At 37.1% G+C, this 15,119-nt stretch overlaps 1 protein-coding gene across 4 annotated transcripts in view; it reads right to left on the reverse strand.

The window, feature by feature from the left end:
- The window catches only part of LOC6578492 (uncharacterized protein DDB_G0284459), a 65,168-nt gene extending 50,493 nt beyond the window's left edge, over positions 1-14,675 (reverse strand). For all 4 annotated transcript variants that reach the window (XM_015163177.3, XM_015163178.3, XM_015163176.3 and 1 more), the window contains exon 1: positions 14,249-14,675. The gene's annotated coding sequence lies outside the window, so the exon portion shown is untranslated. The remainder of the gene's footprint in view (positions 1-14,248) is intronic.
- Between the last annotated feature and the right edge of the window lie 444 nt (positions 14,676-15,119).

The raw sequence follows: 15,119 nt of genomic DNA on the forward strand, positions 1-15,119 counted from the left end.
AACTCTATAGAAGATACCGAGCCGCAAACATCAATCATAGCGCGTGTAATTAGAATTGCCCAAAAAAAGAGGGGCGTAGCACAACAGACACTGATTCAGATTCGGATTGGGATTCCGAGTCGGATACACCACACACACACACACAGCTACAGATGGAAATGCGTATACAAATACATTAACAGATGTAATTATGCACGGTTGCGCCCTAATGGGCCAAAGGGCGCATGCACTTGGCTCACAGACACAGATGCAGATACACAGATACACAGTTACATAGATACAAATGGTAGAACGAGCTACAGCTACAGCTACAGAGCAGAGGCAGCCAGCATGACAAAGAACATGTTTTTTTTTTCTGTTTCCAGCCAGCGAGAGCGAGTCACAGCTCGATGCAGCAAGCGTGAAAGAAGAACAAACGCACGCTCGCAATTGTTGAGTGGAAAATGTATCTGTATCTGTATCTGTAAATGTATCTGTAGCCGTAGTTGCTGCTGCTGCTGCTGCTGCTGCTGCTGCTGCTGCTGCTGTTGTATCTATTGAAGATTGCAACACGTACAATTCGTGCATACAACAAAAGCTGTCGCGGCCAATATTGACGAGGCCCCGCACTCGCACTCGCACCCCCCGCCCCGGCCCTCGTACGCCACGATTCTATCTAGTTTTTCTTTTTGTTCCCATCCATGGTTCCGCTATTTTAGGTCGTTTCTCCCGGTTTTCCAGCAACGGAAACCTGCAACATACGATATGCTTCAGCGCGCGTGCAATTACCACCGCAAAACATCGCACAGCAATGCGAGATGCGGTTACTGCGTGAGCTACCAGCTAGGGGGCTGGGAGAGGGTCTATCAAGTGGGGAGGGAACGTTGGGAGCTGGGCAGATGGGGCTGAGGCTGGGAAAAGGCTTTGACAAAGTGAAATTCAAGTGGCCCACCGAAAATAGCTGTTGCATATTAAGTATAGTTGTTAGCACGCAACAATAAGTGAAATACAAATGTTCTTTAGACGTAATGCCACGGACTTACACAAGTCTCTGACACTTGTATGCACTGAGAAAAAAAAATCATATAAAATAAGAAAAATAAGAAAAAATATTATAAAGTTAAACTGTATTCTTCTATATGTCCTTGTTATATTTTAAATATATATATTTTATATTTTGATTTCTCTCACTGTAAAATATTGTCAACTTAAAAATTGAATATGAAGAATTATGCCATGCCAATTAGAAGTTCCTTCCATCTTTTCTAGTTCTCTTTCAAATTCATGTTATTTAAATGCTGTTTCTCATTTTTCTCTCAGTGTATTATATGTATGTATGTATATATAAATATCCATCAGAAGTTTTCTCCCTTTTCTTATTCAAACTAATATTTAATACATTTGTTTAAGTTTCATCATCATCGCATCACACTTTTCTCTCAGTGTACAACTCTGTCAACTTCAACTCGAAATTTATCGTGAATATGAAAGCTAATCAGAACTTTCATTTCCTACTCTGTTAGCTATCTGTCTGTCATTCGTTTGTTAAAGAGCTACACAGTTTTACTTGACACGCCATGCTTTTCTCTCAGTGCACATTTTTGATTACTTCACAAACAATCTTTTCGTTGGCTTTCTGCTAACGCCCACCCGTTCGTTTGGCATTCGGATTGAATAACAAAAGCGCTGTGGCATCTCCTTTTTGGAGTCGTTGATGGCGTCAATTGTGCAATGTGTCTACGGCTCAGTGTCCGGGCCCGGGTGGTCAGACCCGGATTGGAGGCAGCACAATTCGCTTAACTGGCATGGAATTTGCATCAGTTGAACGCTATTCATAGAGCTGCACAAGTGGATTTTGTTGATGGCTACCCGGGATTATTATTATGATATTTATGACAGACTAACCTAACTGATTCCAACACAATGGGAGCACAATGGAAGCAAGAGAGAAATAGTGTAGCAGGGGGGTTTGGGTGGGTGGATTTTAGTTGGATTATGCATGTTATACACAGTTGGCATATCTAATTCAAAGCGAAGCAAATATTTTCATTTAATTAAAAAAGGAGACGAATCGCGTTGATTACATTTAAAGTGAACGAAAATTGGGTGAATGGAAAGATACAGTGAGTGATAAATATATACATATTTAGAAACTGATTACATAGTTTCTGATAAATAGAAATATTATAAAATCGAGAAAATGGCTAGATAGTAGATTGATAGAATGAAATGAATATATAGAAGGATAGAAATCTAAGAAGCTCGAAAGGTAGATAGATATCTGGAAGTCTAAATAGAATCCTGAATAGATAGACAGATAGATTGAAGTTTAATCAGTTCGATTTCTGGGGAAAGATTGGAATATTGAAGTATAGACCGATAGATATATCGAAATAAATAAGTAAATATATAGGGAAAGACCTATCATAGATGATAGATTCTAATTTAATTTACATTCAATTTAACTATACATCTCTCTCTCGCTATCTCTTTTGATCTCCTCCTGTTACTAAATCTATTTACATTTTCATAACAATATTACTATTTAAGTTTTTGCTTAAATGTCCTTTAGGTTTTTTTATGCATTCCTGGGAGTTTAATTAAAATGTTTTAAGGTTTTCACAGCTCGAAGATGAAACTTTTGCCCGCAACTTTATTTGAAATAAAGTTTTGTTAAGCCACAGTTGTTACATTCGAGTTTTGGAATCTCAGTGATATTTCAATTTGTTTTTATTTTTCTTCAAACTGCGAGTGCAAACTTTAAGTTTGCTTTAAGCCATGCAAGTTGAGAATTTGAAATAGTTTTTGCGTAACTAATTGCCGTCTAAACTTGAGCGTTGCCTTTGGTAGAGTCTCTGCCGGCTTGGCTCAAGTTCAGGCTGTCATTCAAATCCCGCAGACAATCCGCTTTAGTCTGGCGCTGCGATTTAATTACGACTACAAGCCAATGGCCGGCGGAGCAGTCTGTTTAGTCCAATTTAGTTGCCATTTTAATTACAGCACAGTTTTCCTGCCGTTTTCCACTTAAAATGAAAAACGAGGCAAGCAAACGCGTTGTGCAAATGTGCGAAATAAAAAATTTCATAACGTGAAATTAGCGCAAATAACTTGAATGCAAATGCAATTTGGGCACGTCGAACAGTTCGGGCCAAGAACCAACTGATGGATGTGCCTGCTCTCTCTATATATAAATGTATGCATAAATATATTTAAATGTGTGTATGTACAGTATCTGTCGGCTCATAAATGCAGCAGCTGCTGTTGCTTGAACGCAGACGAGCACGCATTTGAGTATTCATATTCAGATTCATACTCATAGCGCCCGTTTGTCTCAGGCGTTTTTATATTGCGAATCTATGGGGCATTTTGGGAAGGCAGGGTATACTGCTTGAGTGTGAGTGTATGCGACAGCCAGTGAAAGTCAGATATCTATAAAGTATAAATATGTACAGAGTATATAAATATATACATATATTAGTACTGCATCAGAATGGCGTTAGTCTAGTCTAGTCTTCTCAAATTGTACTTAAAGGTCCTAACTCTGTCTATAAAGTATATACATATACAGAGAGTAGAGAGCTTAGGGTATCTGCTCAATAAAAACAAAACTCTATTGAGAATAAAAATATTTATAGAACTCGACTATTATTTTTATAGTACTCTAGGTAGTACTCTAGACAGAGCAAGTATGATGGATCTCTAATTCTAGGGCAGCTCTTAGCCGTTCTTCCACTTATTCCACTGTTACCTATTTTACTTTGATTTATTTCACCTAAAATTCCATGGCATATAGTTTTTCTCTCAAACTAAACTCATAGCAAACTACAACAATCATCTTCTAGGGTATCTGCTCTGCCACTTACGTCGCTCTTATGTGTTTTTAGCTGCGTCTGTTTGGTTTATAATTAAACCTAAAACGCACTCACGCACTCGCCACCGCCAGCCCATTTATGAATTTTGCCAATAATAAACAACAGCCAGCGATCCCCGTTTCAGTTATTAAAAGCGAGCCCCGCCCCCTGCTGCCACAGGCCCCACGACCCATTCCAGCTGCTGCTCTGGCTGTGGCTGCTGCTGCTGCAGTTGCGTTTTTAGTGCTGACAGCAATTCGAAATGCAAATCTTTTTGCAGTTGTGCGTTTTTCTGCCGACTTTATGAGCTGCCTGAATATGAATATGAATATGTGTATATGTGTATGTGTATGTATATAAATATATGTATATATATTTATCCACTCAGCTGCTGTGAATGTGTCGCCAAGACGCGCGCCTCTGGTAAACAAAACAACATTGCTTGCCCCCCCACCCCCCCTTCACCATATGCCACATGCCTCATGCCTCACGCCTTGTGACTCAAAAAGTCAACAAGTTAGAAAGCTGTGCCAAAGACTCGACGCATCTCAGACTTTGATATACCCGCAACTAATTGAATCAATGTGAAAAATGTTTACTTCAGCCAAACCGAAATGGGCATATCAATTCGCTCAACATACCTCCATGGTCACCTCTCAAGTTTACACGTCTCGCCCGCATCCAAAGCTCAGCTTATCATAAAGGTTGCCTAATTTTACAAAGTGTCTCATAAATGAACTCATTTTGTGCTCTGATCACACCTCCAAGCTGAGTTTATTTTGCGTCATTTGTATAACTTTTGTGCTTAGCTTATAAAATAGCATATTAGATTGGCTTCAAAAAGGTTAAAAGGTTTCAGATTTGTGGAAATTTGATAGGTGATGCTTTATAAGGGCGACTCTATGGTCACATTATTTTGTAATTTTGAAGATCTTAAATTTGTGTGAATTGAATAAGCTGAAAGTATAAGGTATGTTAAATTTAGGCTAAAGCATATTAAATGCCTTTCGACTATAAAGTTGGCGAATCATGTTGAGTCGCTGGTCAGCTTTTGGGTCAGCTAAAAACATGATTTAGTAAATCTTTGTTTTTAGGATATATTGAATTCTATATATAAATAATGTCTAATCTCAGTTCCAGAGTTCATTTACTTAGCTAATTTATTAACATCTAGAACCAAATTGGACATTATTTCGTTGATAATAAATTCAAGGAAACTGATAGAGTTCTTAGTCTTAGATAAGTATTTGGTATATAAGCTATAAGTTTTTCTTTAATACAGTCGAGTCTCGAAAATCGCGATAAATCGTTCACAATAATTCTCGATAATTTCAATTACGAATTGTCGGGATTCTACTGTACTGTTGGTTGTTTGAGGCATTCTCCAACTAACAGCTAAATATATTTTATTTTACCAAGTCTCCTCTAAGATTCTCCTTTCTATATCTTAATTAAACTTTTTTTTCTTGTTATCAAGCCAACTAATATGCCTGTTTATTCTACATTCTCTGTAGGGCATTTCGAATGATCGCAGCGAATATCGAAAATGAGAACGCAAAATAAACAAATCATAAATCTGGGAAAATGTGCGCGACCAACGACCACCCAAAAGGGGCAACACGAACATCTTTTAGCTTGCATCACTGGTAAGTGTGTATGGTATGGGTGTATGGGTGTTTATATATATGTGTGTGTGTGTGCGTGTGTCTCGAGTGTTTGATTTTTTGCCAGTTTTGTTGCGTTGCAGAAGTTGTCAACGCTTTGGCTGAAATGCCATTTGGTTTAATTTTAATTGAGAATCTGTTTTGGATGCTGATGATGTGTCCAATTAGAGAGGCATAAATTCGTATGCAGGTGTGTCACACACTGACAGGCATCCATACTCATGTTTGTTTTTCCCCTTTACCACTTAATCGAATATTTAACTTTAGAAACTTTCAACAAAATAAAAACAGGCAATCAAATTTTTCCAAAAACAAATAACAAGCAAAGTTTTTGCTTAAAAGCTATCAAGTGGGTGGGTGGTGGTGTGGTTGGATTTGGTAGTAGTTTAGTTGAGGCTCTTAAAGCAGTTCGGCTTGCTCACATGCCAATAAAGTGTCAATAAAATTGCGTGCTGAAAGTGGCACGTGAACTGGGTTTTTGGCACAATTTTGAACTTCATTGTTGACAAGTTTTCCGAACTACTGTAATTGACAGCAGAGGAAAAGGCTTGGGTTTTTAGAGGGCTATGAAAAGGATATATAAATTCATAAGAGCGGAATAAAAATGAAATTTGTTTTGGCATAGAAAATGCCTAAACAGGCTAGAACCGGAGCTGGTTTGTCTAAAAAGCAAAAATATATGATGTTATATAAAATATACATATATATGTATATATATATATGAGAGAGACGTTAGATAGATGGGTAAACAACTAGATAGATAAACTAGCTACAAAGACAATAATGACTTAATACAATATTTGTTTACCATATTTGATGGATTAAAATTGTTGACTTGATATGAAATTATATATATGAAAATAGTACTTGATATATTACTATTCCATTTCTAGTTAATCTTTAGCTTTGTTTAAATACAAGATAAAATTTATTTTTAAATATAGCAAACCGATTGAATAAATTGATCATGTATTTACAGAAGGGAGTAGAGGGAAAATTAGTGAATACTAATGGGAAAATATAATAATATTAATTAAGTTTTTGAGGCAACTACGTGATAAGATTAAAGTTCTTATTGCAGCATAACTATTTACAAAAGAGAATTGGAAAATCTTGTTCTACACATTCATGCAGCATTTAAGTCTAGGTCCAATATTGACTTTTCCAAAAACAGTCCCATTTTTATGCCCAAATTGATTTCAATTTCTATAAGTTCCCATAGCCCATGCCAGCTGCGCTATAAATATATCTTTCATTTTAGACACACAAATTGACCATACTCAATCGACTATTGCAGCAACAACAACAACAACAACAACAAACAATAAGCAGACACACCCACTTAGCCAGAGTGTAGTCAGTATATATAATCGACAGAGTGAAACAGCCCCCACCTGCTGCTGCCATTGCTATAAATCAGTTGGGCTCTTATCTAGACTAAATGGTTTTTTACTTTGGGCCGATAAAATTGCGCCCGTCAGCAAAAACTATGCCAAGGCAGCAGCCACCGAATCGCTGAGCCACTGAGCCACTGAGCCACCGAACCACCTCTCTATTAAGCCATAATGTATATGCCACAAATATATCTATATATATAACAAAGTGGATAAGTGGGCGTGGCCACAGACGCTCATTTGGCCGGCTTAGCACTGAAATCAGTAATTCGACTTTATTTGCCAGCCATAAAATTTCGGATGCTTCTGCTGCCTGCCGCCTGCCGCCTGGCGAGAGATAGAGCTACGTCTGCAACGGCATTTGCTTAAGTAATTAGCGTAAATATCAGAGCATAAACTGGCTTTTAGCTCTGGCATAGAACCACCTCAGGCTAGACGATTTGGTAGTGTATTTGCCTTTGGCTGTTTAAACATTGAGCTGCACAGTGAGGCAAGGTGTGAAAAATGAGCAGACTTTGAGATTGAAGTAGTATGAATTGACGATGGTGATTTGGTGTCTATCTTATCAGCTAGACTTAGTTTTATGATTTTTTAAATAAAAATAAAACATTTGTTTTGAGCTTTGCCTTTAATCTACTTCAATACCCTAATTCTCTAACTTTGTCTTTTCTCTAACCTTATGAGCTCTTATCACAAGTTCAACCCAAACATTAACTGAAACTGAATACGCTAGAATCTGCTCTACTCAAACTCTTAAGCTCTGTAGTTTGCCTACATACCAAGTTCTTAACAAAAGTCAAATATAACACAGTTAAGTTCACATTCTTTTAGGCTTCAATCGAGTCTTGAGCATGTCAGAAGTCTGTCTATAAGCTCTATTAATATGATTAGCCATGGCTAATGGACATCTGTGAAAAGCTAATTACCGAAAACACGTTAATTAAATTGCACAAATGACAGCCTATTGAGTGCTCGAGAGATGCTGTCAGCTCCTTCAAATAAGTTTGTTGTTTTCTTCCGTTTCTGTTTACGAGTGCCAAGTTTGATCCCCGAGGCAAATCGCACGCGGAAGTGTCTGTCCATAAGTGGAGAGACAACAGCCGAGGCATTGCCAAAAAAAAAAAGAAGGCGAACTGACAACAGAAATACAAAAACCAAGTCTTAACACACATATCATTGGCTAAATCACTTAGACGTTAACCAGTCGGACAACTTTTTGAGTCCGGCGAACCGAAACTGAAACTGAAAAGGCGACAAATGTTCTCTTGGCGAAATATCTGAAAACTTGGCCGATTATCAGCAACGCGATGATGATGTTTTTGTATGATATTTGGCTTTTGAATGGAAACCAGTTCGCCAGCCAAACACCTACACGGCGTATGAAAATATAGATAGCTAGATACATAGATAGAGAATTATGGCCACGCTCATACATATATGTAGTTGAAATTTCAATTGAACTCTTTGCGCCTAAGCCGAAAAGGTGTCAAAGCTACAGCCTTGGCTTGTGCTTGAGCTCGAGCTGTGTTTTTGGTGTTTAAAAATGTAAATGTAAAGAAATTACCATAAAATGCAAAACGTGCCCCGGAGTCACCAAAGAAACTGTTGGCCAACTAAACTAAACCGAAAGCTCGCACACTTGACTTTCATGGCTTTGAATATCCGAAAATTAGTGCGCGTCTCCAAATGCGTTTTTGGCTGGGGCCGAAGAGGCGTACACCCAAAAAAACAGACAAACAACACAAAACAACAACGAAAGTGTATCAAAACAAGCCACGATGGTTGTTGGTGGTAGTACCCGACTAGAGTATACCCTGAAAGTAGTTGCTGCAACAAGTGACTAGATTAGAATATACCCTAACTATGAGCTGAGTTTGAAAGAAGTGCAGAATGCCTTAGATGTGTGATACTTTATATATCAAATTATCTGAAAATGATCTCAATAGCATTCGTGTATAATATAAGCTGACATACTATTTGTGTTTTAGCTCACCTTACATTCAAAACTTGAGAGCATTTAAAGTCCTGGAGATTGATCTTAATGAGAAGAAGCATATCCTTAGGAAGAATCTAGCCTTGGGAATACCTTAAACCATATCCTTGGGAAGAACCTAGTCTTGGAACATTTAACCATGGCGTCACATGTCTTCCCTGTTATAACACATCTACCTTGACATATCTGATCTCATAGATCCTAGACTATTTGACTTGTAAGCGCCCTGAACCTGGTGTTATGTTAGAACAGTAAGATATGCTTTAAAGTTGTCACTATAGACTCGGTATACCAAACATTATATTTAAACTCCCAACAGTTCCATGCTCAAATATAATATGTAATATATATATACATAACTTCATGCTATGAAAATGAAGGAAAGTTTTAGCCAAAAGGGAATGCATCAGTCACTGCAAATTTCCTGTTGCTCCACATAAATTTGAATGTCACTTCTCCAACTCTAATCGAGACAGACAGACTTGACTATCTGAACAAAATTTGTGCTGATTTGCTCTAATTATCTATCGGAAAGACGACCTTGGGTCTTGGGTCACAAATCCATGTCAATAGGTCATACCCTGCCTAAACATATTCTATCATTTTAGGGTATATGCAGGCGAGAGTGCGAGAGCTAGGCAGATAGGGTGAGAGGCACGCTTAATGGTCTGTGTGAAAGTCTCCAAAATTTACGAGCAGCCCTATGAGATATGGTTATGGCTGATGTGTTTATACTGTCAACTGGAACTGGGAACTGGGAACTGGGAACTGGCAGCTCGCTACTGAAACTGAAACTGAAACTGAAGCAGGAGCATAGGCAAAGGCAGTGGCAGAAATAGAAACTTTTGCACACACATAGACATTTCGGTAGATATTCATATGGCTTAAATGAATACCCCACATTGGGCGCCTATGCAAATAGCAGCAACTGTTATTCATATAGCCCAGGCCTAGCTGTGACTTTATTTATTTGCCAGACACACGAGAGAAAATGGCTTCTGTGTGTGTGTGTATGTGTGTGCGTGGCCTTATTACAGTGCGCTCTGGCTACGTCTAACCGCCCCCACCGGATAAAAAGTTCAACTTTAGTCAGATTTTAATCAGTTTTGCTCTCATGAAACTCTGGGAAAACTCGGCAAATTCTGGCTACTAATTGGCTTAAAAACTTTGCGCCAGAGTCCGGCATTTAATTTGTTTTGTATCTGTTGCAAATGTCTTTATTTATTATGCTAATGTCAGTTATATAGGTATGTGTGTACGTGTGTGTGTGTATTGACATGTGTAGCAACATATATTTGATGTTTTTGTTGGCTCACACGCACGCAGTCAACGTTAAAGTTAATGTCAAATTTTTGACGTCGAGGCGCACCTTACTTCCGGTCGCGCTCGAGGGGTCACTTTTTCACTTTTGTCAATTGCTTCGCTTCATTTTGTATTCACTTTATATATGTGTATGCGTACATATACCTGCACCTAACTAATTAGCGGGGCATTATAGACGAGGGATGATTTGTTTACATAATATGTGCATTATATTTGAAATAGGTTCATTAAAAATGACAATTTATATGAAAGCCTATTAATTATAATTATCTGTTATACATTTGAAAAAAGTTAATAAATTATCAAAAGTAAATAAATAGCTGTGATATTTTATATTTAATAATAATTTACTAAAAGACTTGAACATTAAAAATATAATTATTTAAAATTAAAAATATATATATTTAATTTTAAATACATTTCAAATAATTATGCTATAAATGATATAAATTATTAAAAATAATTAATTACTTTTAATAAATTGAAAAATAGACAATACTGTTAGCTAAATTAATTATTTAATATTTATTCAAATTCAAATATATCTTTTAGTAAATATTTAAATTTTACTCGAGGAGTATAAACTTTTAAGGAAACTTTTTTGCGATAATTCACAGCCATAAATTCTACTTGGTATTCCTTTAGTATTCATCAAAGAAAGTCTCAAGTTCGGAGTGCAGGTATTTTGAAGTTGTTCAAGCTCTCTGCCTTTCGTTTGCATTCGTATGCCAAACACATTTGGCATTTTCATTGCTAATGCTCATATTTTTCAGCCAGGTCGCAGCACGTGCGTGAAAATTTGGCCACGCAGACCCTTCGCTCGCCTCGCTCCCTTCCGGCCATGGCCTTTTGGGAGCCCCCATTATGATTGTTGTGGCAACCATAATTAAACGCCCAAAATGCTAGAAATTACAGTCTCGAATGGTGTTCTATGACGTTTCGTCTGCGCTTTATGTCGCGTGGGTCGTGCCTGCGCTGAGTTTCTAGTTTTGTTTCGCTTTGTAGAAATCGACGCGTAGATTGCATAATTACGTCTACGACACGGCGACGACACTGCGCTAGCCGTGACATTTTGTTTTGTTTTTGTGCTGAACTTTAACGATGGAAAGTGTAAGTGCGAAACGGTAAAACAAAAGTCGAAAGGCAAACTCGTGACAGCAGAAAACACATAAAACTTGAAGCGAAAGGCAAGCGAGATATTCTTGAGCAACATATGAGGAAAAGAAGATTTTGAAGAAGGCTAAGAAATGGAGCAGAGACTGGAAATTTGTATTAATATTTATGCAATATGAATTGAAGTTTAAGTTAAATTAGTTCATTTGAAAAGAATTCCTGCAAAATATGTAATAAAGCTTTAATAGAGAAATGAGTCGAGTTCTAGCTAAGCTTAAGCCATCGAACCTTTGATTCTTAGGTCAAATCTATTCAAGCATTTAATCTAAAGTCTTAGCCGAACCACTGAGCACAATTTCGTAGGCATTTCTTACGTGCCTTTCATCTATATCCCCAACTTATTCACTGATTGATGAACTCCATACGCACAGAAAGTATTTTTGATCCGACCAAACTCAGCCAAAGCGAAAACTTTCCAAATGGAATTATAATATGTGAAGCAAGTCAGCCATGAAAATGATACAATATGATGTTTACGCAGTGTTCATTAATAATTTCTATGGAATCTATATAGTGGTTTTAATCTTATCGGAGAAATGCTTTTTGGAGCCGTTGGCCCATTACAATTTCCATTACTCATGAGCTCACTGCCATTGTGAAATGGCAAATGGCAAATAGCCATTGCACTGTTATTAATTGAATCAATGACAAAATGAAATGAAATGAAATTCAATGCGAGCACACGCACATATGTACACACACATTTTGATAGGCGACCTATTCCAAAATCGAGTTATCAGCCATGGCGCCATGTGGCGTATGCGCAACAATATTACCCATACGACCTCTAAGACTGAGCATTGTGCAAGCATTGGCCTGCAATGGCAAAGCCAAACAAATTGAAAGTATTTTCACAAAGAAAACGAAGAAGAAGATGTACAAAATAAATATTATTAATAGCACAATATGCAATTGAGTGTGAGTGTAATTAAATGCATGCGCAATGAAGGGGAGTGCGAATGAGGTCTTGGTCTTGGACTAACTTGACTTTTACTTGATATGAATTACGAATGTGGAGAAAGATATCGAAAATCGTAAGTAAAATACACATAAAACGGGGAATTCTTTTAAAAAAATCTCTCAGATACCTGACTAATACTTGATAAGAGAGAGAGAGAGTGAAATGCTACGTATAAGAACAAATACAATCGGAGTTTATATTATTTGAGAAAAACCTCTAGCGGGGACTTTTTATTAAAATTTTATCTAGCTATTTATGGTTAAAAAAAAAGATTTTTTAAGCTTTGACTATGTCTCTCAATAAATTCCATATATATGATTTATATATTTGATCGTGTTTTAACTCTTCATAATCCATCTATAGAAATATATATATCCTCTTTTTTTAACTTCTTTATTTATATTTTTTATATTTCTGTATCGATAATTTATCTATGGCTATAATATATGCCATAACAAATTTGTTTATTTCTTTTAAAACTGGTTTTTACAGATAAACAATTCATAAGTCATATATAGAGAAATGATCTCATGATTACTTAATAAGGAACAAAATATTTGAAGACTTTACAAAGATTTATTTTCTATAGAGTTTTTTAATTTTCTGAATTATTAAGAAACATTTTCGAATTTTAATGATTTCTAAATGTTTTTAACTCTATTATTGAGCTTGAGCCCAAAATTATTTATTTATTTAAACAAAAAATAATAATAATATTCAAAGACTTTAAAACTATAATAAGGATTGAGCCCATAATTATTTATTTAGTTTTTTTTTTAAGTCATTAAAACTTAATTAATTTTTCAGCGCCTTATCAGTGCCTATATTTAGGTATTACCTATTTATATCAATAATTGCAGAATTCCCTTTAAGTATTCAATTCTTTTTGAATAATTCCTCACTTCCTGTTTTCCATTAATCAGATATGAAATTCTATATAAAGAGAGATTCCGTTTTTACATTTTCCATGTACAAATTTTTGTCTATATTTGTTTGTCGAGTGACTCTGCCCACAGTTCCAGAATGCAATGCCAGAAGCATTCACCAGGTTGTATTATGTTGTCGCTTTTTTGTATTTTGGTGCCTGATAAGAGCTTCGCATTTGACGTCTGCTATTGCCATTGCAATGAGCCGCTATCAGCAATTGATATCGGAAGCGGACAACGTTGCCAGCCAAGGCCTGATAAAGATGACGACGCTCGGGTTACACACAGGCGCCGCAGGGCGGGCGTCCAATAAAAAATTGTGGAATAGAGAGCAGGCCACGACTAGTCAAATACCCTGTAACTGACTAAGCCAAAGTTAATTTCGGCAATACTTGGTGAAAATTAGTCTAGAGTGTAAAGCTTCCACAAATTGTATATATATATATATATTTTTTTTTACATTTTTAATGGCTTTTGTACTTTTTGTAAAATTTCAAAAACTTTTTAAAATTTCATTACTCTGCATACACACTTCGTAAAACGAACTCCCCTTTGAAACTTAGCTCGCTGCAGGGTATTACCGTGGACGATTGAGTGAGCAACAACAATATCAAATGATTGAGCAATTGACAAGTTCATTTGTGAACTGCGACACTTTTACGTTGGGCCTGCGTCCAGAAAAGCGAGAAAAGCGTCGCGCAACCAAATTTTCAATTTGTTTACGCAAACACAAACAAAACTCTACATGTGCGTGTGTGTGTGTGTGTAGAGCAGCTGCTGTTGCTGATAGTGTTATCAAATTAACATAGTGGCAGTCGTCAAAAAAAAAAAAAAGAGAAGAAAACGAGCCGAGCCGATAATAATTATATGTAAATGAGTTTTTGTCGCCCGGCTGTCTTATCAGGTGGTCAACAACAGCTCATTAGAACTAGCTCCCCGCAGTCATTGAACTCTCTTCGAATTGGCGTCTCTCAATGCACTTACTTTTTTTTAGAAGCACAAATTCTGATGGTATTGAGCGAAGTGTATCGAAGCCGGCGAATGAAGACAAAACAAAACAGAACAAAAAAGCCGAAGACAGGCAGCAGGTGTGTTTGTTGTCTTCCTTTTTCTGTATCTTCTTTTCGATATTTTTTGTTTGTTTTCTGTTTATTTATCGCTGTTGGTTGGTTAAATTCACGCAGCGGCAGCTGTCAACACACGCGACGCTGTTCGCAGTTTTAGAGCGGCTAAATTATCGCATAATTTGAATGCAGTTGCTGCTGCTGCTGCCGACAAAATGCAGCGTTAAACTCACATACACATACACCAGCACTCACACGCTCACACAACTTAGGCTAGACGACGACGTCGACGGCGACACACCAAATAACATCTGCACGCGGCGAAGACTCGATGGCAACTAATAGCAGCATATGCTATGCTGCTGTTATTCTGAGCGCAAGACTTAACAGAGCCGTAGAGAACGTCGACTCTCAGACACTGTTAACTGCGGCGAATTGAGCGCCGAACAGCTGGGCCTGCTGTTGTTGCCGGCTTTTTGCATGTCGCTCTTTTCGGTGGTTGCCCACACTGTATAAGAGTCATTGACGCGTGTATAAGACGGGCTGCAGGCACGCTTGGCGCTAGTTGTTGTTGTTAGTATAAGTGCTGAAATGTGCTTAGAATTTCAATAGAGTTGATTTAGTTAAGAGTTAAAAGTGGGAACATGTAAAGATTATCGGGCATACAAAAAAAAATTGTAAATATATACATATGTATGCATATATGGATGTATGTAGAGTATATAAATCGTATGGAAGAATTTCAAAGAAAGCTTAAAGTACTAACGTTTGTTTTACAACATTCTAGTGCT

The sequence above is a fragment of the Drosophila mojavensis genome, unplaced genomic scaffold (assembly GCF_018153725.1).
Source record: "Drosophila mojavensis isolate 15081-1352.22 unplaced genomic scaffold, ASM1815372v1 contig_80, whole genome shotgun sequence".
Classification (NCBI taxonomy): Eukaryota; Metazoa; Arthropoda; class Insecta; order Diptera; family Drosophilidae; genus Drosophila; species Drosophila mojavensis.